At 42.8% G+C, this 26298-nt stretch overlaps 1 protein-coding gene across 6 annotated transcripts in view; it reads left to right on the forward strand.

The window, feature by feature from the left end:
* Dab2 (DAB adaptor protein 2) overlaps positions 1-26298 on the forward strand; it is a 129843-nt gene that overhangs the window by 66079 nt on the left and 37466 nt on the right. The window contains exon 1 of one of the 6 annotated variants that reach the window (XM_048428690.3): positions 9504-9755. The exons of 1 other annotated variant lie outside the window; for it this stretch is intronic. The gene's annotated coding sequence lies outside the window, so the exon portion shown is untranslated. Of the gene's footprint in view, positions 1-9503; positions 9756-11763; positions 11971-26298 lie in introns of those variants that run through there. 4 more of the 6 variants (XM_048428670.3, XM_048428708.3, XM_048428700.3 and 1 more) reach the window with 4 other exon arrangements.

A 26298-nucleotide genomic window follows, 5' to 3' on the forward strand; every position in this document is an offset into this window, starting at 1 on the left:
TGAATGGATGGACTCCATGGAAACAAAGAGAGCATCATCTTGATCTCCTATTACAGAACACTTCGATTATCCACAATTGTGTGTTGAATCCAGTTCACAACTACCAGTCATTCTGCTTTGCCAACCTTGGGTAAATTTTTGTTTATTTTCCTATTTTTTTTTCTTTTTCTTCTATTTCCTTTGGATTTGCGGTGGGGAATGAGTTAAAGAAAATCCAAGGGTTTAGGGTTCAGGGATTTAACTCAGTGCTAGAGCACTTGTCCATCAAGCACAAAGCCCTGGGTTCAGTCCCAGTCTAGGTGTGGAATTCCATATAAAACATCTGCCCACAAATCCGATCAGTCTCTACTAAGTAAATATGATAAATTAATAATAATCCTTAATATCTATTCACATTTCAATTTCTCCTTCTCAAAAATACCTCTTAGCAGTTGGTTAGAATCTTCAAGAAACACAACTGTTCACTTTTGTCTCTTCTCCGCCCCCTTTGGTGGACGCCCTCGAGCAGTTGGAGAAGCAGACCATTTGTTCTGTAGAACATGCCCCATGCTGGATTTGGCTGGAGTGCATTCATTGTATTTGCTCCTTTCCCCGTATACTTACTTCCTCTACACTGGCCGGTAACCTGGAGTTTGACTGAACAGATTTCACACTATTTTCACAATTACCTGTGCAATTTCTCCTTTCTCACAGAAGCGCTCTTTTAGAAAGCATAAAGTATAAGCAATCAGTGGGGCTTGTTCATATTCCAAGAAGAGACTATAGCAGAGCCAGGCGGTAGGGTAGCTCAGTGGTGGATTGCACGTTTCATGCGTGAGACCAAAACCTTGGGTTCACTGTCCAGCACACACACACACATACCTCAAAAAGAAAAGAGCACAGCTGTTCTACACTGTAAACCTACTAGAAATCAGATTTTCAGGCTGAGCAATATTCTCTCTCTCTCTTTCTCCTCCATGTTCTTCTACCTCCCATCACTTCCTCTTCCACCTAAACTCTTTCAAGTTTTTATTGCTTAGCTCCATTCTATGTGCCAGTGCATGACTATCCAAAATGCTGTTATTGCTTTTCGTATTTTAAACCGCATGCAAATGGCTTCATGCCTTATTTCTCCCTCTGTAGCTTGATCTGCCAACTCACAGCAGCTATACCCATACACATAGCTCATGGCATCTGCCTATACCATCGCTGCTACTTCTAGAGTGTCCCCAGTGGGGGATACACCGGTGCCACGATTTGGTTCTATTTTCTGTTAACCACACTCGAGCTGGTCTTACTTTTGGCTATTTTACCCCTAGTTTATTGAGATGGAACCTGATAATGTAAAGTTTAATGAGATGATATGATAATGAAAAGCAGGCTGGCCTTGATCTTGCCATGTGGGTAAGGCTGGCCTTAAGTTCGTGGTCCTCCTGCCTCTGCCTCCCTGGTGCAGGAATTACAGGAATGTGTCATCATGCTTTGGTAGAATTCTTAAACATACTTTTCAGAAAATGAGAGGGAATTCTTCCAAGGCTGTTTGAGAAATGAAATTTCTGAGTTTGGGGGTAAGCTTAATTTCAAATGCACTTGATAGTGCAAGATTTTAAGTATTTGGAAAGTGTTATCATCAGCATAGCACTGGGTGTTTGCTAAGTGCCATTAACCCTTTCCATGCCTTAGCTTATCTAATCTGACAGCACCTTGGAAGGATGCTTCAGGATTTCTCTTTTTAGGACTCAATGCTAGTTCTTTTTTATTTTTTTAATTTATTTATTTATCTATCTATTTGTTTATTTATTTAGCTTTGCTTTCACTGGTCAATGATCAATGCGAGTTCTTGAGCCACACAAGATTGCTAAACCATGGAGCAAGAATTTGTAGTCAGTATATTGTATCTAAAGTTATACTAAATTCGCCGGGCAATGGTGGCACACGCCTTTAATCTCAGCACTCGGGAGGCAGAGACAGGTGGATCTCTGTGAGTTCAAGGCTAACCTGGTCTACAAGAGCTAGTTCCAGGACAGGATCCAAAAGCTACAGAGAAACCCTGTCTCGAAAAACCAAATAAAATAAAATAAAATAAATAATAGAGTTATACTAAATTCAAGATACAGTGTAATAAAAAGGCCAGATATTCTAATCAGAGAGCACTATACAACACACCAGAGACTTCCTGGAATGGAGTACGACTTCCTCCTTATTAGTCACACCTGCAAAGATCCTGTGTACAAAGAGGGAGCATGCTGTAGCTCTAAGAAGACATTATTTTTAGGGAGACATTAGTCAACTCAGTTAATCTCCTCTTGGACAAGCAAAGGAGTTTGATCCCCTTGTTCATATTCAGAAGAAGGTTTACACAATTCTCTTTCCTAACCCACTGCCCAGGCCTGAGGCCAATCTTGTCCTAGCTACCCATACCTATTATGATAAGGCTACACTGGGAGATCTCATGGCAGTTCTTATTGGCATGGCTGTCCTCTTGCTGTCCCAATGGCTCTGCTGTGGACATCCTTCCACTTGGAAATGTCTTTCTCATGAAAGAAGATTCACTTCTGCACTTGGGCACAAAAACACAGAATACTGTGAACTCTAAAATCTTCTGTTGACCACTAGAATTATGGTTTGAACATGGGAGTAAGAACAGAATAATTTTAGATTATTCAGGGACTTGGGTCATGGTAGAGCTCTGTCCTTAAGTCTGTAAAGGAAGTAAATCAAGGTGTCTGTGCTAAGAAACAAGAACACTTGGACTAACCTGTTTGACCATGATGTTGTGAGGATATATATCAGATGAGAACAAAAGACCCAGATAAAATCTTCAGTTTAAATGAGCAGAAAGAATGTGGAATGGCCGTAAACCTACAGTACTGTGGAGTTTAACTTTATTTTCTGGTATGAGGTCCTTTGATAATCTAGTAAAAGTTGCAATACACTTTTCCTAGGCAATGTGCCTGTCTACATGCATACACACACGCAACCTGTGTTTCTAAACATGGGGGAGTTAAATTACTCTGGAATACAAAATGTGGTCTATTCCCACCCTCTAGTTACAACGTGACTTTTAGCTGAATGTAGGGGTATATGCCTGTAATGCCAGCACATGGGAGACAAGAACAGAAAGACTGTCATAAGTTTGACACTAGTCTCCTTCATAAATGAGTTCAAGACCAGCCAACTAGGAATATAAAGTTGAGACCCTGAATGAAGGACCGGGACATCTTTTAGCTAGGATCAGTAGTATGCACCTACAGTCTCAGCCCCAGGGCAGGAAGGCAAAAGATCACTTGGGTCCAAGAGTTTGAACCCATTCTGATTGCACGGAAGGACCCTTTCTCAAAAATAAAAAATAAAAAGAAAGAAAGAAAGAAAGAAAAATGTCTCCAGAGTCTTTTTTGTAATATGCCCATTTCAGCAAAACTTACACATTTCTCTACCCTGTCCCGCCTGGGTAAAACTTATCTGATGAAGATGATTTCATAATGATGGGTGTGTGGTATTAGTAGTGGAAATAATTTATTTTTTTATTTTTGAGACAAAGTTTTTTGTATAGCCCTGACTGTCCTGGAACTAACTCTTGTAGGCCAGGCTGACCTTGAACTCACAGAGATCCACCTGCTTCTGCCTTCCAAGTGCTGGGATTAAAGGTGTGTGCCACCACCACCCTGTTGGCAAAGCCTTTCTGATAAAGAAAACTTTTATAGTAAAAAAAAAAATGGATTTCACATATCATTCTGGAATCCTTTCAAGAATAAGGATTTACTAGATTCTCACTAAAAGCCAAAATAGGATCAGGAGCTAGGGGAGCAACTGTTTCACAACTGAGTCCTTGAAAAGGTAGGCTTGTCAGCCTTCCATTAAGAAAAATGTGGAACTAGGGCGTTGCCCCAGACCTGATGCCAAATCCTCGCCTCTTTTGTTAGAACATGGAGGCCATTGTGCATCTAATACTCTTCCAGTTTTTAAGCTGCCATTGGGTACTTGGCAGACAAAGTATAGTGTAACTTCAGAGAAAGCAGAATTGTCCCATGTATTCATTGATCTGTTTTCTGGGTAGCTTTAAATTGGGAACAAGATGGCACTGACGAGCCTTCATCTCCTCAAGCATAGAACCAACTCCTCCCAGGTCTTACAAAGATGGCTGGGAGCCCTGACCTCTAAGCTGTGTTGGTTCTTCCATAGCAAGGGCCAGGCCGGAAAACATAAACCCGTGGGTTTATGTCAACACAAATGGCTACTGTCAGCTCCTTTTTTTGAAAACAAACATTGACAGGTGAGGGGGCAGGAAGGGAAGTCTTAGCCCAAGCTGGTAACCTGTCTGAGATCTCAGAGCATCAAGAGAAAAAGAAACCTGCCTCTCAACTATGGGGCTTCAATTGTCCACAGAAAACAGCAATATCAATATCCTCTTAACCTCACGGGGAAAAAGTATAGTGTTTCTCAGTGTGTTGCTCCCAAGACCACAGTACCAGCAGAACCCCACCAAAGTGCTTTTGAACAAATAGATTCCAGAACTTCCTTACACCTTGGATCCCTGAGCCTATGTGGCGTGTGTGTAGGATGTGTACATGTGTGTCTGAGGGCGTGTGGGTCCATGGGCAGACAGACATATAGAACTGGAACACTGTTTCAGCTAGACTTATCGGCCACCGAGCTCTGGTATCTGCCTGTCTCTACTCCCCAACCCCCAGTGCTTAAGTTACAAGGACTCACAGCCAAGCGAGACTTGCTTTACTGTGTGTGGGTAATAGAGATTCGAATTCAAGTCCTCATGCTTACAAACCAGACATTCTATCCACTGAGCTATCCCCCAATCCCTAATATTCCCTTCGAAAGACCTCGGATGGTACCTTCACAAGGACCATTTTAGGAGGATTTCTCTTGAAGTTCTTCTTTTTCTCATCTTAAAAGTATGTCATATATTTTTTGATGTCACAAACCTATACATTCATAATTTACTGAGATGCCAATGCGTCTCAGTCTGTGGACAATTTTTTTTTTTTACTTTTGTACCTGGCTCTCACCTATCCTTTCCCCTCAATACTTCCCCTCTACCAGAGCGCTGGCAATATATATCTCAGACTACTTAGTTTCCAGTCCCTTAACCTTCAACACACATGAAAACAAACTACACTTGACATGCACATATAGGTGTACATTTTGTATTACTAAAATAGAAATTCTTAAAACTTCTTTCCGTTTCTGCTTTTTCACTCAATAAAACCCGAAAGGAAAGGTTTTAAACTATAAGAATCAGCTTCAGTTTGCTCTTTTAAATGGTTTCGTATGGTTCCACAATGTGTATGAATCCTAACTTAATCCCTTTCTACCGACGGATGCACTCTGTTCTCGGCTCCCTATTCATATAGACATTAAAGAAATCAGAGTCTTTATTCATCACCATAAGATAGAGGACTATGTAAGTGGTTGCTATCCATATACTTGAAGGATTATATGCATTTTATTATTTTTACTTGCAATGTTAAATATATTTTTATTTTTGATAATTCATATTAAGTTGCTTGCTAAATCATGCTTACTTGAGTGATAATTCATATTAAAGTACTCCTCCCTTATTACCTGTTATATATACAAGTGTATATATATAAGCCTAGGTTTACAGGTAGGTATATAGGGAGCGAAGTGTGACTGCTTATAAAAATGTATAATATATTGAATTTTATTCATTTATTTGTGTATGTGTGTGTGCATGTGCACACGCTCTTGCACGTGTGTGTGGAACCCAGAGGATGACAATTAGGAGTCAGTTCTCTGCAATCTCGGCGAGTCCTGGGGGTGGAACTCCAGTGTGTGCATGTGTGAAGTAGCCAGAGGACAAAGTTTATGAGTTGAGTCCCAGGGATAGAACCCCAGCTGTTCAGCTTTGCAAACAGCTCTATCTTGCTGGCCCAACATTGAATTTTAAAAGATCTCCATTTCATGGTGTTCAATTTCCCCAAGTACCCTGGTGTTCTACGTCAGAATCTCTCTTTTACTACATGTCACATGCAAAAAAGAGCGAATTCTGCAGCATTGTAGGGGATGTAAGGAAGAAAACAAATGACAGCAACTAGCAAAAACACCAAGAATAACCCACCTTTCAAATTTCAGAAAATCTTAGAGAAAGAGGGAGAAGGATGGATAGGGAAGGAGGGGAGGGAAAGAGAGAGAGGAAAATGAGGAATGAGAGAGAGAGAGAGCAGAGATGGATGGATAGATGAATGGATGGATGGATAAATGCATAATAAAAACAAATACACATTTCTTATATTTGGCCATCCCTGGTAGCAGTTGAATCTGGTGGGATCTGTTTTTCTGCAGTGTTAAATATATAGGATCAGTCAGGGGCAAGGGACACTTTTGGGAAGCAACAGCTTTTTTTCCTCTTTTCTCTTCCTCACTTGACAGCTTTTATTATACACACACACATATATATATGTATGTGTATATATATATATGCATATACATGTATACACACACACACACACACACACACACACGGAAAAAAGGAAGGGGGCTCTTGCCAGACCCATCTCAATCAATTCTTGATCAATATTGTTTCCGTTTTGAACTTATTTATCCTCCTGCCTCAGCCTCCAGAGTAGGTTGAACTACAGACATACCCAATCTTGCCAAGCTTGATTTGTTTGACTTGATCATGTCTGTTTTTAACAAGCATCAAAGTGTACAACTTCTTTTGAGGCCAACTCCAAAGTACCATTTACAGATCATGAAAAAGAGCAAGATTCAAACCGGGCAGCTAAAGAAAGGCCTGAGCAGCCGGGGAAGGGGAGCAGAGCGAGGTGTAAGAGAGAAAAGCCCAGAGGTTTGAGCTAAGAACCAACAGTTGAATCATGGAAGAAAAGGCATGTATAGGGTAGCCTGCATAGGCAGCGCTGCTGTGGAAGCACATTCCAGGAAAATCTTAAGAGATTACTTTAATAATAAACCATGCATTCTTCAGCAAGCTGTCACGGGATTAACTACCTCTGTCTAGGCTGGGAGCACAGTCCAGATTCCTCCCTACCCCACCACAAGCAGGTTTTGTGCAAATGACACTCATTACGTGGGGACCATGGTTTTTTTTTTTTAAAAAAAAAAACAAAAACATCGCATTTCATTTTTTTCCTACCTTAATTTTCTAAACAAATTTTGGTGGTGATAAAAAAAAAATCATGCTTTCCATAGTTGAACATCTGGGTGGGCTCTGGCGTGCTTTTCCTTATGTGGAGATGTTCATTTTAGACTTATTGAAAAGTTAACAACATAGAGGTGACAGGAAACAGCACCTCCTGGGATAAAAAGAGTTAAATTTATTTTCATTTCTTCCCCCTCCCCCCCATAATGTGAGCAGGACATTGAGCTACTGCCAAGACCAATATCAGCACCCTAGAGTTATAAAAATACACTTCAAACCAGAGTTCTTCAGTGCTGACTCTTTAGATTTCTGTATGAAACAAGGCTGTCCGTTTTGAGCTACAACTTTGAGCCTACTGCGCACAAGTGAGCTGTTTGGGCCCAAGTCTCCTCTTCACATAGCAGTTCACAGTAGATGAAGTCAGTTTCTTTCTCTGGTTTCTAAGGTAAATCACTTCCTTAGAGTGGTAGCAAGTTAACACATCTTAGAAATAGTCTTTGAATTACTCTGATAAAGATAGAAAGAGGCGTGGGCGGGTCCTTCCAAGCTGAGAGATAACACAGGCTTCTTGAAGACCTGTTTCTTTTGTATTCTCAAAGCCCGTTTCCTTGAACATACTACTTTTTTGAGCCTTTTGAAATGAAACCATTTCTCTAGACTTCTGGGTGTTAGACATGAAGTGTGATGTCCTCAGAGGCAGCAGAACTAAGCGTTACGCATTCACAGACCTCTAGCCATTCACAGAAAATCTTTTCTTTTTCTTTTTACAATCATAGAGAAATATTGAAAGTTGCCAGCACACCCTCATTTACTGCCGTACCCAGGTGTGGAGGGAACACAGAGGTCAGGAGGGCAGCATACTGGCCCGGCTGTGCTGTTCCGTGCCTCTTTCTCTCCCCGCACATGGGCCTTTCCAAGCCTGACCTACTTGCAAGCAGAAACTGCCGCTCACATCGAGCTACCTCAAATTACACAGTGGCTTTGCAGCTGGGGCTAGACACGGACCACAAAATACATCCTTGGTGTGCCATAAGCCCGATTTGAACCCTTGGTTTGCAGTGGTAAGATGCATATCCATTGTGTTGCTTACTCAATAAAATCAATAACCCATTCCCTCCGACTGACAATTTGTCATTTTCATAGTTGGTATATTTTGCTTCCAACAAATGGAGTAACAGGGAGGCGAGGGAGGTGGTGGGAGAGGAGGAGCAACAGGAAAACAGACAAAAGGAGGTGGTATAGGAAAGACTAAATAAAGTAAGAAAGCAGGGAAGAGAAGGAGGAAGAAGAGGAGGTGGAGCAGACCTTCTCAAAGTGTAATTTCCTAAGTTCTTAAAAAGCACCCTACTATTTTTACAGATATTTGACAAATGTTCCTGGCTTTAAACTATGCAGAAAAGAAGTGGCAAGCTTCTATATGGTTCCTGGGGTCCTATCTGGCACGTGTCTACAGTTCAGCATCGATGGGGACATTTTTCAACGTCTCTTCTCATAGCTCAAGTTTTTCATGCAGGGATTAATAAAAAAGAAAAGAAAAGGAAAGAAATGCTGTATGTGGGGCGGTGGTGGCGCACACCTTTACACCCAGCACTTGGGAGGCAGAGGCCAGCGGATTTCAATGAGTTTGAGGCCAACCTGGTCTACAAAAGGGAGTTCCAGGCCAGTCAGGACTGTTACACAGAGAAACTCATTCTCAAAAAATAAAAAAGAAAGAAAAAGAAATGCTATAGAAACTAGCAGACAACGTGATGCTATCTACACGTGGTTGGATAAGCACTGAAAGATCATTGGATCATTAAATCATTGGATGTGCTAGATAGATGGTAAAGTGTTTCATTTAGGCCAGTTTCACGGAAAGAATATGTTCTTGCATCTGTGTGAGTGGTGTTAAACTTCGATATAAACACATCTTTTACCCGGGCGCCCATAGTTTTCCCTCCTATTTAATAAGCACGTCCGCATTTGCAATTAACAGACACTGATTTCTTTCAAGGTGACAATCCAGTCACGTGCTCAGCTTAGGCAAGGACAGATGGAACCTGGGACCCACCACCCCTTGAAGGAAAAGTCCGGAGTAAAGGCTTCTCTTTGTTCAAAGGCCCCAGGCGGTTTAGGATGGGTTCGCGTGCCACGCCACTTGAAGTGGCAATCCAGGGAACGGATCTGTGAAACGCAATTTAGCGGATCCCACCCCTTTCAGAGTTTCCCTTTCCTGTCCTTACGTGCACCCTTCCTGGCCCCCGTTAGTGTGGGGCTCCTGGCCCCGGGCGGTTGCACGGTCTTTTCTCCAGGTCAGGGCGATCGCCCCCAGCTGGTCGGACGCTCGGAGCGCAAGAGGCGCCGGTCTCCGCGGCTGTAGCGCGAGTTAATAAACAGTTAAGTTTGGAAGACTCCGTAGCACGTTGAGGGGGAGTTACCAAGCCCAGGCAGCAAAAACATCCCGCCACATTCCTGGGGAGTCCTCAGCTGCCAGCATCTGATTAGAACCATATCTCTCTCTCCCCGGGAGTGGCCGCGCGGCACCGAGGCTCCCTGCCGGCGGCTATTTAAGCGGGGCCCACCGAGTCCCTAGCGCTGCAACCTAGAGGCTCCGGACACGGAGAAGTCATGCTGGCTCCGCAGAGGCACTAGCTAGCCCGTGAGTAGCTCTGCCATCCTCCTTCCCTTTGGTTCCATTTTTTGCCGACCTCCTTCCCTCCTTTGCACGTTCCTCTCTTCCCATCCCTGTCTTGACTGCAGACCTTGGGCAGTGGGGGATTCTTACAAATCAGACAGTGTACTCCGGGGAAAGCGGCGGTTTTGTGGCCTGACATCTGTGGAATGCTTCCAAGGAATGCATTTTACCTTTGGGGTCGAACTCCAAGATGCCCATCCTGTGACATTTAAAGGGCCCATCCTGTGTGTGGTGTGGTGTGGTGTGGTGTGGTGTGGTGGTGGTGGTGGTGGTGGTGGTGTGTGTGTGTGTGTGTGTGTGTGTGTGTGTGTGTGTGTGTGTGTGTGTGTGTGTGTGTTTGCAGGCGCGGAGTGCTTAAGGGCTTTGGGGGCCATCCCAGGGAGAACGCCGGTGTGGCCGCTGACCACCTAATTAACTGCTGAGGGGTGTTCGGTTTTGCCTTGTGACAAAGGCTGGACGTGGTCTGTGCCTCTAAGGAGCTATTTTCTGCTGACTGACAGCACAGGGCATTAAAAATGTGAACTTTGTCTTAGACCAGCATTCCTAGGAACGTATCTGCCCAAGCGACTTAACAAACTTATTTTAAATCCCTGAAGCGTTTAAAGGCTGTTTTCTTGACGGTTGTAAGCTAGTTGGAAGGATTAAGTAAGAATTCAAGAAAAAGGGCGAAAAGCGTGTGAAAACCTTGGCGCCCCAGTCAATGTAGCGGTTTTCTTTGCAGCATAGAGCAGAGGCTGTTATTTCTTCCTGTTCCCTCTCCTTCACTTAATCCCGAGCTCGGAATTCTGCTCCGTAGTAGGTTTCAGACGGGAGCTGCTTGAATCCAAAGGGAAATTTAACTGGATTCAAAGAAGCTGGACGCTATCTCCACCTCCGGGCACCCCCACACACACCCTTTCCTCTTTCTTCTTAGCTTGTGTTTGGAAGGAAGGGGAGCCACTGTAAACCGAGAGGAGCAGAAACGAGCCTCCAGACACATGGAAAGATTTAAAAATTATGAAAGGGGCAACTTCATGAATAGTAAATGTTGCTGTAGCTCTATAAAGTGACTTGATGAAAATATTTCTGGCCCTCATAAGGCAAAGCCAAAGCAGGAGCATGAAGGGGGACCAAGGCAGATACAACTCCAACGTAAAGTAGGGGCAGAAAATTTGCCAAAATGTCTCATAGATACCTGGTATGGGTACTGGAATGGTCCCGCTGAGATGCATAATCCATCTTTCTTACAATCGTGAGGCCTGGGCTCTGCACCCAGAAGGATTGACTGACTGTTCCAAACGAAAGAAAGAGCTAGAATTCAGGACTTGCTGCTACGAACTGGCTTGTCAAGGTGATCCCCCATCCTGGCTTTGGCTGCCTTACTCTATCTAGCCAGGTACCCCACCCACCCAGGCATCTACCACTTCACTCCCTTTAACTGAGGCAGAGCACACACCGGAGCTGAAAGGAGTTAACTGGCTTGAGAATTAGGGCGTGTTGGGAATTTAGGCTTTCCTGAGGAAAACATCTTGGTGTCCCGGAAAAGCAATGCTACAGCGAACGAAACTCAGAAGGTGAGACAAGCAAGACCCCTTTGAGAAAGGAGGTATTGTGACCTCTTCAAAGGCATATTCCAGACACAGACCGTTTCTTCCGTATTCTTTGTCACTTTGGCCTCAAGTTCACTGGATTCCTCTGCTTCTTACTAATAACAAATCCCTTCTCTCCCTACCGCCAACGCCAGCCCTTTAGTGCAGTCTTTACCCTAGAAACCGTTTGTTTCTAGGCTGGTATGTTCTCTCTTTCCCCTGAAGTCCTAGAGAAGGAGCCCCAGACCTTGGACACGCCTGGCAAGCCACTGAGCTGCTTCCCTAAGCCCTGAGTAGATGCTTTCCTCTGCACCTCAGTCTAGATTAAACTCACCAGCCTCTCGCCTCTGTCCCCTGCGTGCTAGGATTATAGGTAGAGGCCACCACACCTGGCTAAGCTATGCCATTTTAACTGTGGCCAGACCAGAGAGATAGTGGAGGAATGGGAGGAATGTCTTCTTCCTTAGCCTCTAGTGCAGATGTGTTTATGGGACTGGTAATGCTGACACCACGGTGGTTTATCTCCACCTGAGGACGTGAAGGGCTGGGAAGGTAACCACAGCGTTGCTTTTAGGCCTTGCTGGTTTGTGAAGAAAGAATTGAACACAGAGGTAGGTTCATTCATTCATTTTTTTTCTTTCTTCCTTCCTTCTTTCCTTTTTTTTCTTTTGACGTTTTGAGGCAGCAGCTCGATGCATTTCTCTTCCCAGGCTGAACTTGAACTTCTAGTCTTTTGGGTTCTGAAATTATAGGCAAGCATCACCCCACCTGGCTCAGAGTCTGGATTTATGCTAAAGACATATATAATTTTAGGGGTTAAAGTCTAAACTCCTATTCTTCAGGCCTGTTTTATTGCCTTATTCCACAGGTTAGATGGATTTTAGCTGGCTTGCTGGGAGTAAGGGGTATTGATTTTAAGACACTTATTGGGCATGGTGATGGTGTAAAGCCTTCTGGGAGCTGCTGACCAGTTGGTCTGGTTTGCTCAGCCATATCCCTGTTACCTAAAACTTAAAAGACAAGGAAAACATGGCTTGCTGGGTGGCTTGTGGCCCCCAGGAAACACTGTGGGAAGCTGCTCTGATGAGACCATGAGGAAGTTGCTTCTTCGTTTCTCTCCTAGTCTGAGCCTAAGCCCACTACTGCTGTGATCAAGCTAACTTGGAAACTCCATGTGTTTCTTTGCCTCCTTTTCCCCACTTGGGGGGATTAATCATCCCTTTGCTTGAAGATAAAGCGGGGATGTTGTCATGTGTGAAGGCCGCTGAAAAGAGTTCACCAGGGGCATAAGATGTCCCATCTGGAAGAGTGGCAAGGGGACTGGCCTGGGGGTTATATAACTGATCTGCCCTATAAGGTTTCCTACAGTGGACAGAATTAGAATGGGAAGTAGACTGGCAAGGTGAAACACCCGAGGAGCAGGATATGGGTTTTTGGTTTGGTTTGGTTTGGTTTGGTTTGGTTCTCCCTGGAGTTGTAATAGTTACATAGTTGAAGTGCTGTTACAGAATTGCAGAGGCTGGCCCAAGTCTCATTTAGAAGACAGTGTTTCCGTGAGATAAGTGTGTTTAAGGGAAACCCAAATTATGGGAAGATATTCTAAAGGGTCAGTTAATCATGTCAGTCAGAAGCAAACTGTCAGGTGTCTTCTTAGAGACAGTCCAAAGTCCTGCTTAGGGGTACAAATGATGCTGGATGTCTTAAAGGGTCAGCAGTTCATGCATTCATCTGCTAACTGCTGTCCATCCATCTGCCAACAGCACAGTTGGGTGGTGGTTAAAAGTATCTGCACCATTACTTAGTAAAATGGCCTTGGGCACACAGAATAACTTTGGTAATTGTGTTTTCTTTTCTGAGGAAGAACAATAGTACTTAGGGACACTGGGAAGATAAATTAATCTATATCTTTGGAATACTTTATCGGTTTATTTCTGCCCCCTGAACAACTGATTAAGTGACTTTGTGAACACTGAAGGCGATTGGAGAATTTCTTAATCAAAACTGAACACCATTCCCCCTATCTGAAAACACTGTTAATCATTCAAGTACCCGATACTAAGGGAGCTTGTACGTTTGCTCGAGTTCACGCTAGAACAGACAGTTACTCTCTGTTCTCAGCGTGGAAGCCTGCGATTTGGTTTGGTCAGAATGACCTCTGGTCTCTTTTCAGTCTTCCCCGCACTCTCTCAGACTCCCTACAGAGAAAGAATGATCCTTCTGGAGTCAGCATTCTAGCCGAGGAAGTGGGAAAGGGAGGGACCACCCTGACTGAACTAGTGACTAGGCCAGGACATTGGGGCCCCGTACTATCATGGCCCACATAGCTGGGCAGGTTGCCATGGTTATTCCCTTTCCTGCATCTTTCCACCACCCTGGGAGGAAACTTGCCTCTCTAGGGCAAGCAGAATCAGAACAAATTGCTTCCTGGACTAAAAATGGAAGTTACTCAGGAAAGAAGAATCTCTCTCTCTGCTCGTACCCTTCCCTCACCCCTCAAACTTATTCTAATTCCAGTACAAACCTTTTAATCGTTGCTAGCTCCTCTACACCATCTAGATAACAAAACATGCTGGCTCATAACATTTCAGTTACTACTTCAGGATGGAAGTTGCTTGGCGATTTCTGTCCCTCTTCTAACCTTCTCAGACTAGCTGGGGACAAGTGACCTATGGCTGATGTAAGGTGGTAAGAATTCTCAGTAACGGGGCATGCCAGCTTAATGTTTAGTTCTAGGGAAGTGACGAGGAAGCAGAAAGTATGACGACCATCTCAGATTTTCAAGAAATGTCAAAGAAATGGGTAAGGGAAGAACAGGAAGTAAGAATTCTAGAATGTTGTCTGTAATACTGTAAGAGGTAAGACTGTGTTGCCAGGGTGGAGCAGGCGCCTCTCTGTATAAAACCCTGGATTCGACCCCCAACGCTACAGAAATGAAAGAAAAATGAAATTAAAGTGCTATTAAACCTGGAAGAAGCTTGAGAGAGAGGCAGAAGGTTTAAGATGTTTTTCTTGGTAGAAGCTAGTCTCATTTTCCTTAGTAGTATGATGGAAAGCATGGGGCTAAAACACACTAGGGTCTTCAGAGTACATACACACCGCTGTTTGTAAGCAGATTTGTAAAAGCCGAAGCCGTCCTCTCGGGATTGGGCACTTGATGTATGTTTCACAGCTAGAAGGAACTTTCCTGAGACAGTTTCGCAGAGTGAGGTCTTTCTCCACTCCGGATTGATTGAACCAAGATGGCAGGAGGCTTTGCCCAGTTACATTCTACATACCTTTTAGTTGATCTAAGAGTAACGTTTGTAATTCTGGCTTGTCTTTGTTGTTGTTGTTGTTGTTCTTTGTTTTTTGTTTTTGTTTCTTTTTCAAGACAGGGTTTCTCTGTAGCTTTCGATGCCTGTCCTGGAACTAGCTCTTGTAGACCAGGCTGGCCTCGAAGTCACTGAGATCTGCCTGCCTCTGCCTCCTGAATACTGGGATTAAAGGCATGTACTACCACCTCCTGGTTTGTAATTCAGTTTTAATCCCACAGTGCTGGGATTAAAGGCTTGCGCCACCATTTTGCTTTTGTGTTTTGTTTTTTCTTTTTTTCTTTCTTTTTTTTGTTTTTGTTTTTGTTTTTTTGTTGTTGTTGTTGCTTAGTTTTTTTGACACAGGATTTCCCCAGCCCTACCTGTCCTGGAACTTGCTTTGTAGACTAGGCTGGCCTCCAACTCATAGAGATCTGCCTGCCTCTGCCTCCTGAGTTCTGGGATTAAAGGCATGCACTACCACCTCCTGGTTTGTAATTCAGTTTTATGATTCAGTCATTCAATAGAAAACATAACAATGTACCTCAGTTCCTAGAGTCATAGGAATAATAGAGCAAAACTACTTAAATATAATTATGCTTAGCTGCATCTTGGGTTGCAAAAAGATGAGAAAGCACCTATCTACCACATTTTATCCATGACTTTCTTGATTTGAGGAAAGTGAGTATAATCCTTAGTTTTAGCACAGTGCCTCACTTCTAAATCCTTTCACCTAGGCTGAGGTTTTTAAAGAGTATCATTAATCTCCATGTATTAAGAGACTGTCTCAGCCAATATCTTTTTAAAAAGGACTCCAGTAAGCTACACCATAACCCTTAAACCATGGTTTTCTCTAGCCCACATAACTTTTACATTTTTTTCTCCATGCCATGTCCAGAAGTGCAGACGAGAGCTTCCACTGTAAATCAGTCTACTGCAGCTGGGTTTTAGAGAGCTCTGGGTCTTAAGAAGGATCAATCCATTCCCCCCGTTTAATTTTCATCAATCATAACTTGCAAGAAGACAAAAAAAAGTCTGAACTGTGAATATAACTCCTTTGCTAGAGTGTTTATGTAACATGCCCACCAAGACCGGGGGTTCAGTCTTCATTCTGAACTAGTTGTAACTCATGCAGCTAATGCCAGCACTGGGAAGTGGAGGCAGGAAGATCAGAAGGTCAAGCGCATCAGAATTATGCAGTGACTTTGAGGCCAGCATGAGTTACTTATCTCAGAAAAAAAGATGCCTCCATTTCTTAGCTCCAGCATGATCAGCTTGTTCCACATCAGATCCCGAGGATGAATTGAGCTTTAGTTGTTTCTCTGCATCTTTACGAAGAATCCAAGTATCTCATGGTGCTGAGTTGGCAGTGGAGAATCGGCAACCCCAGTGAGTAGGAATAAGGAAGCAGTCTGCAGCAGGTGAGGCTATACAAGCAAAGTCTAGAGTTCTGCCAACCTGCAATGGAGTGGCAGCCCTGGAATTTCTCAGAAATGCTACTAAAAGCCTTGCGTGTGACTTATTGGTAGAGCTCTTACCAAGTATGTCCGAGGCTCTGGATTTGATTCCCAGGTTTTGTTTGTTTATTTTTTGTCTTTGTTTGTTTTGTTTTTGATTGTTTGTTTGTTTTGAAAAACAGCTGTTCAATGTCCCTAACCCTTAATTATCACATTCACCTTGCTAAACAGTCCTAAGAATGACCGGTATGGGGAGATATCCCGCCCATGACCAAAGCACGCAGGGTTCCTCCAGAAATACACTAGAGAACTCTGCTTCTGAGATGGCCAAGGTTAGTGGTTCAGAACACAGGGTCTGAACTACAAATGACCGTGTCCACAAACCAGCTTTGCTGTAACACAAGAGGTACACCATCTGAATTTCATTTTCCCTCTCGGTAAAGCGAAGGGACTCAAAGTTGCAGCTAAAGGGAAGTGGAAAGTTCCTGAGAACGGCTGCTGACGCAGACGACGAGCAAACCCTTCTGGAGCTGCCGTCCTCAGTGAAATAGCTGGGCTGATGCTGGGAAACTGTCTTTTCCTAGTTGTTGGTGTAGTTTAGATCAGCTCAATTCTGACATAACACAGAGGCTGAGAGGTAAACCAACTTTCACGTTTTGAAACCATTAAACCATATTGGGGGGGGGGGTGTCAAACAGTAGAATATGGCAATTTTCATAACCCGAAGAGACCAGTAACTGTTAACTTCCATGGTTCCACTTTGGTCTGGTCAGGACAATAGAGACTTTTTGAAGTCGAGCTAATGTATACATAAAAATCTGGAACATGAAAAGTAACCCTTTCCTTCCTGTGTCCATGTCAGGCATAGATGCTCTCCTACATAACCTCAATTTTCCTTTCTCCCTCTCCCTCCTCCCTCCCTCCCTTCTCCCTCACTCCCTTCTCCCTCTCCCTTCCTTCTCCCTCCCTTCTCCCTCTCCCTTCCCCCTCCCTCCCTCCTCCCTCCCTCCCTGTAGCCTTTTCTATCCCCCTTCCACCCTCCCCTTCTTCCTTCCTTCCTTCCTTCCATTTCTCGGCTCTCCCTCTCCCCCTAGCTTCTCTCCCTACTTTCTTTCATGAGACAGAATCTCACTCAGAAGCCCAAGCTGACATCAAACTCCTGATCTTCTGCTACAGCCTCACAAGGGCTGCATGGATGACATGCACTGGAACACCCAGTTTTTACATTTTATGTTTTAACTGCTCTGTTTAGGACCAAAGTCTGTCCTGATTGCCTAGATACACAATTCATAAGTTAAAATGCTTTTATGTGACCTTTCAGTGTTGTTATCATATTTGTTTGCTCCCATTCCCTCCAAAATTAAATATTATAAGTACAGACCCATTTCCGAAGTGTAAAACAAAAGTATAACGGATAAGATGACTCTTCCATCAATAGTTAATGATGTTCAATGTGGATAATGTGGATTTCTACCAGGATATAGGTTGAACGACAAGTAGAATTTTTCTTTTTTTCTTTCTTTTTTTTTTTTCTTGTTTTGTTTTTCAAGGCAGGGTTTCTCTGGCTTTGGAGCCTGTCCTGGAACTAGCTCTTGTAGACCAGGCTGTCCTCGAACTCAGAGATCCGCCTGCCTCTGCCTCCCAAGCACTGGGATTAAAGGTGCATGCCACCACCGACCGGCTTCAGGTAGGATTTTTCAGAAAACATCTAGATAGGTAGATAGATAGATAGATAGATAGATAGATAGATACATGCATGCATGCATACATACATACATACATAAATACATAGACTTGAATTGGAATGGTAACTAATTTTACTTGGAATCCAAATTGTCTTCTGAAGTATAACTTGATGCAGAGATGTTTAATTAATTGCTTCAAAACCTGTTGGGGAGATGCAATCTATTTGGCTGTCTGGAGTTATAATAACTAAACATAATTTAAACATTGGTTGAAAGTCACAACTGGGCGCAGCTAGCAGTCACATGCTAATTACCACCTACAAGGAAGTTTAGCTGGGAGTGACAGGTGCCCTTAATCCCTGCTCTTGGAGGCCGAGAAAGGCATTCTAGAACCTGTGAGTTCTCGAACCGTCTGATCTACATTTGTGTGTGTGTGTGTGTGTGTGTGTGTGTGTGTGTGAGAGAGAGAGAGAGAGAGAGAGAGAGAGAGAGAGAGAGAGAGAGAGAGATTTAAAGAAAATGCCCCTGTGTCTATGGTCCCAGCACTAAGGAAGCAAAACCAGGAAGAGCTTGAGTTCAAGGCCAGCCTGGGCAATATAGTGAAATCCTTTTGACAATAAAAATGAAATTTAGAGAAAATTATAACCAACCAACTGAATTTTGTTTCAGCTGAGTGGTATAGGGTATTTACCCAGGTCCAGATGAAGACAAAAAAGTCAGTGGTTTGTAATAATGGAATTAGCCTTAAAGGGACTAAAGGAAATTAAATATGCAAAGGTAAAATGAAAAAATACACTGAAGGAAGAAGTAGACAAGGGAATTGTGTAGGTGGGAAGGAACGGGTATACTCAAATACCTGTCCATTCTGACCAAGAGAGCACGTGTGTACAGCTAAGGGATGATAATGTGTAGAAGGAAGATACGGAGCACAACAGCCAAGGAAGTGTGGTTTTTATTCACTAAGAGGCTCTCTTCATTTAAGCAGAAATACATGCTGACTCAGGTAGTTAACCTGTTTAAGTTAGCAAGAGAAGTATGAGTGTGGGCTGCTTAGCAGTTGAAGAAAATCCGACCATCAAAGTAGGGCAAAGATTTGCCTGAATTAATATAAAGGAGCAAAAGGGAAGTGAGTATGGTTGTCATATACTTATTTTGATTTTTTTTATGAGACAGACTCTTTCTATGTAGTTCAGGGTAGCAACCAGTTCACTGTTTAATCTGAGCTGGATCCAAGTTTGTCAGTCTTTCCTGCCATTGACCTGGCCAACCCCCAATCTCTAGTGCTGGAATCACAAGCCCACACTACCACCTCCCATCTGTGCATTAGTCTCAATGTTTGAAAGTACTATGCTCTTTACCAGGTTCTATAAAGCTTAGAAAAGTGGAGTAGAAGCCAGGTGGTGGTGGCACACGCCTTTAATCCCAGCATCCGGGAGGCAGAAGCAGGTGGATCTCTGTGAGTTCAAAGCCAGCTTTGTCTACAAGAGCTAGTTCCAGGACAGCCACCAAAGTTACACAGAGAAACCCTATCTCAAAAAAGAAAAAGTAGCTAATTCCCTCACCTCAAACATTTTTTATTAAGTTGAGGGAAATGTTCTACATGACTCAGAGCAGCAATGGGTCATGGTTACCGGACACTGTGAGAAAATGATCAGCAAGTGAGAGATCAGTAGAGACTTCTGAGACCGTGCGCCTTGAGCAGCCCTTTGAATGACAGATTGGAATTTAAGTTGGAGAAGGCAATCAGGGATGCAGGCTAGGACAGCAGCATCCGAAGTATGGTCAGCATGACACAACCATATCCCTGTTATGGGAAACAGAAGAGAAGAGCTCATCTAGACAGCTGGTGGCTATGACTTCGATTGTCTGCAACCTGGTTAAGGACTCTGAAGCTCGCATCGAGTACAAATGTAGGGATTGAGCTTGATTAGTACAAAATCACACAGCCTAATCCAGTTGGCACGTCTACATAAGTCCTCCATAAAAGTTGACCTGGCACAAGTAGAGTCATTTAAAACTTGGGCTACCATTGGACTCCTTTGAAAAGACGAACAGTATTAAATCACTGCACCCATTGACTTGAAGTATTTTAAGTATATTAAGGAACAGCATGGTATCTGTGTAGAGAAGACAAAGAACAACATGCCATGAGCCAGGCACACATAGCAACTACTGACTGTGACAAGGAAGCATGGTTGGGAAGGAACTCTTTGCTGGAGCTCAGCAAAGAGGGAGAAACGTGGGAGCTAAGAAGCACGAAAATAGAAGACAACTGTGAGAAACAGGGAGTCAGGATTTTGCCAGGTTCGGGAGATATGTGGACAACCTAGGATGAAGTCTGCCTCATTCCAAGTTGTAGACTTTGTAGATACATCCAGGGACAGAACAAATTCTCTGTCTCTTCCCAGTCCACCCACAGTGATGCTGACACTCAGCTTCTGGGGTGAGGACTCCTCTGCAGAATAATGGATGCAGGCATGTTCTGTTTGAGAGTCCGGATGCAGAGGCTTCCTGCAGCCAGCACCCGTGAGGTGCCAGGATAAAGTACTTACTTGATAAAGACAGTCATAACGTGAGGTTAATGCCTTCGTGAGGTTAATGCTTTCATAGCTAGGTAGTGCTCTTGAACCAAAGCTAGCTGGAGGGAGTGGGAGGGAGAGAAGGTTGCAGTTTTCTGACACCTTTTTCATTTAAGTAAGGAGTTTGCTTCATCTGAAAATGACTTCTTGAGGTCCAGTAACATGTTTAGGATAAGATGTAGGCACTGATATCCCTCCAAGCGGTTCATGCTTCTCCTGGCCGAAACTGAGTGCCAGATGGATGTAATATTTCCTTCTGTTTATTTATGAAGCTAGGGATGACTCAGAACCCTGGATTTTAAGTTAAATTTTACAGAAAACACCACAGATACTCTTAGTGAGTCTACCTTCCCAGTTCTTCCTTCCAGAGGTCTTTGCCACAAAGGTGTTCCTTGAGATTGTTGCGGTATGGCTACAGGAGATTTAAAAATCGATGGGGAAATCATCAATACATTAAATTGGTCTCATATCAATAAGATCAATTCATATAGAATTTCTTGAAGTAGTATTTTTTTTCTTACTAAATGTTAATAGCAAAGAAGATTTTCGTGCTAACTAGAAACCTCTCCAAAGCATTTGGTATCAATTCTAACAAGCATTTTCTTGTCCTATGCTACAGGTACCTTAAAAGTAAAGACACGTCTTCTTTGTCATTATATACATAGCATAATATGATGCTTGGCACATAGTAGGTATTCAGTGAACAGCCAGATGGCCAGGTGAATAAGTAATTCAAACCACTCTCATTTATGACTTTCTTGTCATTTGTTATAGACCGAACATAACAGGAAAATTTCAGCTTCCCTTTATCTATTAGTATAAGTGAAACAATTCTGAACCCTGTTTGAACATGATGACAGTTTGTAATGAACACTATCCACATGTGTCCCTGGTTTATATCTGCTCAGGTCCTGAGAAAGACAGACAAGGTGTTAGTAAACTTCCCCAGATGATGCGGCCGGCATTTCCATTGTTTTAACTCCCTTCATATATATACAATATTCTGTCTGCATGTATGCCTGCAACCCAGAAGAGGACAGCAGACCTCATTACAGATGGTTGTGAGCCACCATGTTGTTGCTGGGAATTGAACTCAGGACCTTTGGAAGAGCAAGCAACGCTCTTAACCATTGAGCCATCTCTCCTCAAAGGCCTGCTTTACCTGGTGGATGGAACCCCCCGCTAATCACAGTTACACCTCGTGGTTTCCAGGCTGATATTCCACCCAAGGACAGCTTTTCATTCTTCCTTTGTTTAGCACCTACAGACGCCCACCGAACTGTTTATTAAATAGCCGATCAAAATTGAATACAGATGAATTCTCAGGGCTGATAACTACTTTGACTTAACATAATTTCTGACCAAATGTAAAACAAAACTTAAATTTATATATTTCATTTTGTTTTGCATTTTAAAGACAAGGTCTGGAGCTGTAGCTCAAGATGGTCGGGAAGTTACTATGTAGCCCAAGCTGACCTCCTGCCTTAGTTGGTCCCACCCGACTCCACTGTTGGGATTATAGACATAAGCCACCACACCCAGTGAGAAACTTAATTTTTAAAATGTGCTTGTGCAGCTGGACTGTGATTTAAGATGCAGTTCCTACTAGCCTTTCTAAAATGCTGATGGCATTAGACTGCCAGCCCAGTACTCTCTAGACTGCTCCCAGTATGTCCAAGAACATACATAGCTGGAAACCAAGAACAGGTCCTAGCTTAACCAGCTTCAAAGTCCCATCACTAAAGCAATTTTTTTTTCAAAGTTTAATTATTTGATTCAAAACTTACTGCTCAATAGTTAAGATGCTTGCTTAGTCACTGAAGTTCAGACCCAGGCAGTCATACCCAGCAACTCATGGACACCCGTTACTCCAGGTACTGGGAATCAATCCTGTGTCTTCTGGCCTCCCCAGGCATTTGCATTGTTCAAAGACCACACACACACATGCACACACAAACACACGCACACATGTACAAGCACACACAAACACACAAATAAATCAGAATAAAATAAATTCTCAAAAATCACCTTACTATTGATTTTTTTAATTTATCAGGAGATTTTCCTAGCAGCTTTAGGTAGGCATCAGTTAAATGGTGTCCAAGATGATATTTTAGGCTGACTCTGGGCACGGCTCGAGATGCATCCAGATGCTCTTGCTGTGTGTCACTGAATCCTAAGAGACTCACCTAATTATATTCCTTAGGTGCTAACATCAATCCCAGTACCTGATCCATGCCTGCACCATTAGCCATGTGTTCCATCATTCCAATGCTCCAAGTTCTACCTGAATATTTGTTTATTTATTTATTTATTTTTGGTTTTTCGAGACAGAGTTTCTCTGTAGTTTGGAGCCTGTCCTGAAATAGCTCTTGTAGACCAGGTTAGCCTCAAACTCACAGAGATCCGCCTGCCTCTGCCTCCCGAGAGCTGGGATTAAAGATGTGTGTCACCACCACCCAGCTCTATCTGAATTTTAATTATTGCTATCTGATACATTAACACATCCTCAGGAAGTACGGTTTTAAAATAAAAGCACATGTATGTCACATTCTGACTATGTAAGAATTAGCAATGGTCTACCCTTCCTTACCAATCTTTCCTCAATACTCATGTTTCTAGATTTTCTTTGGATTTTCAAGACAGGCTTTCTCTGTAGCTTTGGAGCCTATCCTGGAACTCACTCTGTAGACCAGGTTGACCTGGAACTCACAGAGATCTGCCAGCCTCTGCCTCCCAAGTGCTGGGATTAAAAGCTTGCACCATCACCGCCTGACTAAATTTTCAACAGTTATAAAAGAAACAGAATGGGAAAACATACTACTTCGAATAAGTCATAGTGATGTGGTTATTTTAGTTTATAGCTGCCTTTGACAAAAGATGTCCTTGTTTTGTTTTCTAAGCTGACACTTCAAAATGTCATTTCACTTCTAAAGTAGGCATTAAGGAGACTCCTTTTTAAAGATAAGGTGGGTCATGAAATAAAGGGTATAATACATAATTGACCTTTGGCTTTTATAAAAGCCACATTTAAGACGCAGTCTATTTGAAGTTTGAGGGTCACTGGCATCATTGCTCCTTTAGAAGGGATGACCTTGAATCTGATATTTGAGATTGTTAGACCTTAACCTTTTGATGAAAAGGCCTTCCCAGGAGATTAGTCAAGTTCTTAAATAAAAGAACCCGGCAGTGTTGAATCACTCAAAGTGGCACATCCACGCAGCTCTCATGCTACAAAGCTATCTGGCTCTTTGATGCCTTCCTGCGCGTACTCGGATTTGTCGCCACCGCAACCTCGAGGCCATCACTCAGCCTCAAAGTCTCCCCAGTACTGTCTAGACAAAATAGAGTGCCGTAAGCTCACTGTAATCCAGCTTGACCTGACTCTCAACCTTTCCCCTGGCATCATGAGCACCCAGCCCTGTATCCCTACTCAGTTGATATAAATACTCTTTATTCCTTGCTAAGAATTCTTCATTCCCAGATAGATTTTTCTGTACAAGTTGCACCCAGCCTTGGGTGGTTGAGGGGTGGTAGGATTGACTTAGCTCTTTCTTTTGACTATGTGGCTCCCAGGCAAAGACTGGAGCAAAAACATCAGAAGCAGAGATGCTTAATTATGCAAGTTAGCTTTTCCGATCAAATAGGAGTAATACCAAAGAGTCGCAGGAGAGCATTCTGGTACATAGTGAACATTTGACTCTTCCAAACCATCCCCAGTGATACTCTGCACAGTTTCTGGGCTGCTCCGATTTTCCTTAACAAATCCCCTTCGGAACACTTATTACTTAATACTCCATTTACTTTTTTTTCCCTTCTGCCGTAGTGCAGACTTGTCAGGAAAGAGATCTCCACATATCCAAGCTCCAGGAGAATTCCCACCTCAGGAATACAGCAGGAATACAAGTTTATTATGTGATTTGCTTTCCTGGTGTGTTTCAGAGGTTTATTCAAAGGATGCACCCCTATATAAACAGGGTTGTGTGTGGCTCCAACTGGTCTCGAACTTACGATGTAGCTGAGAAGGTTGTTGAACTTCTGATCCTCTACTCTCTTCCTGTAGAGTAGGGTACCGATGTCTACCACCACACTGCTTTAGCGATGCTACCGACTGCATGCAGGGCCTTGTGCATGCTAGGTAAGCACGCTAGCAACTCTTTTTCTCCCATAAGGAAATTTCTTAGATCAAAGAGTAGGTGTAGACTGGAATTTAGTGTAGAGAACCCCAAAACCAGAGAGACTGATTCCTGGAAAGAAGCTTTATTCATATCCATGTCTAATAAGTTTCTTGAAATCAGAATTTTGCTTCTTTTAGAAGGACAAATCAAACTAAACTTCTCTCTCTGCTTTTCCTGGCGCAACTAATTATTTGCATGTTTCTACAAAATGTAAGGTACTGAAGACACTGTTAGTTAACACAGCATCTGTAAACATTCACCAGATTTTTCAGGCTTCATCCAGTCTGTGGAGTTTGGAAGGGTTCCATCCCAACCTTAGAGATTCTGCCTTAACCTCCTTGTCTATAATTTTGAACCTTTTTAATAAAGATTGGATTAGGGACTTAATAGTGGCTTTCAAAAGAGACTTCTCTTTGAATAGGGCTATAGAGTTCAGCTAAGGAAACAAGGCATAGAATTGCATTCTTTGATGCTAAAAGTGCCTACACACACACACACACACACACACACACACACACACACACACACACACACAGAGTCACATCAGATGCTGCCATGGAGAGGAGACTTCAGCTAATGCTTGCAGACCAACTCAAGTTACCTTGATTTGATGAACTCAATAGAGATGATGAAGACTACAGACGGAACCCCAGTCTGTCTAACCCACGATTCCCCCTCACCCCGCCCCCATTTTTTGATATATATAGAAGTACCCTTTTCTTAACAGGTACAGAATCTTGCAACTTCTCTTTAGAAATTCAAAGAGCAGAGGACAGTGCTGTGGAAAAGCACTCAGGCTAAGGAGCATTTGTCTAATCCCTGCATATTTTCACTGACCAAGGAAACCCCATTTAAAGTGACTCACTGAAGCTGGCATTCCTGTGCGTTCTAGCTAGTATAGTTCACCATAAACAGGAATTTCTAAGTCATCAATGGCCAAGAGGTCTCAAGTGAAGTCTAGAAAAGTGGCCTTCAATAATGAATCATTCTTATCCGTTCGTCTTGTACTGGAACCATATACTTAGTAGACCCCCGTGAATACGTCCTGGGATCCTAGGGAGATAAAAAAATCATGGTCAGCATAGTGAGCGTTCAACAGCACAGAGAAAGAAACGCTTCACCCCATCAGCTTATTGTAGAAAGACACAGGGCTAAGTCAGATGTGTGTGGTGTGGTATGGTGTGGTGTGGGGTGTGTGTGTGTGTGTGTGTTCTGTTGTGGTTTTGTTATTCTGCTTGTTTTGTTTTGTATTGTTTTGAAAGAGTCTCACTGTATATCCCTGGCTGGTCTGAAATTTAGAGATCTGCCTGACTCTGTCTTCCAAGTGCTGGCATTAAAGAAAGGCATATGTCACCACACCCAGCAGATAAACTGTTCATTAAAAATAGATTTAAAAAAAGAGATAAAAGAATCTCCTCCTTCCTAAACCCTGGAATACTGCTAGAAGACATGGCCTAACAAATGACTTAATACATTAACAAAAGATGAATATATATATATATATATATATTCATATATTAATATATATTATTATATGTGTATATATGCATATACTTTTATATATATTCAGTCTATTTCTGAACTCTGGAGCAAACTTTGTGAAATTTGTACAGAATAAGATTATTCTTGAAGTTCTTAGAAATTTACCCTCAGAAAAGCAAGCCAGTGAACTCTGCCTTCATTTCCTGAGAAGCCTTAGTTCTCTGAAATACTTTCATCCATTTCCCTATTTCTTGTTGAGATTATACAA

This window comes from Myodes glareolus, chromosome 15 (assembly GCF_982192425.1).
Source record: "Myodes glareolus chromosome 15, mMyoGla1.1, whole genome shotgun sequence".
Taxonomy (NCBI): Eukaryota; Metazoa; Chordata; class Mammalia; order Rodentia; family Cricetidae; genus Myodes; species Myodes glareolus.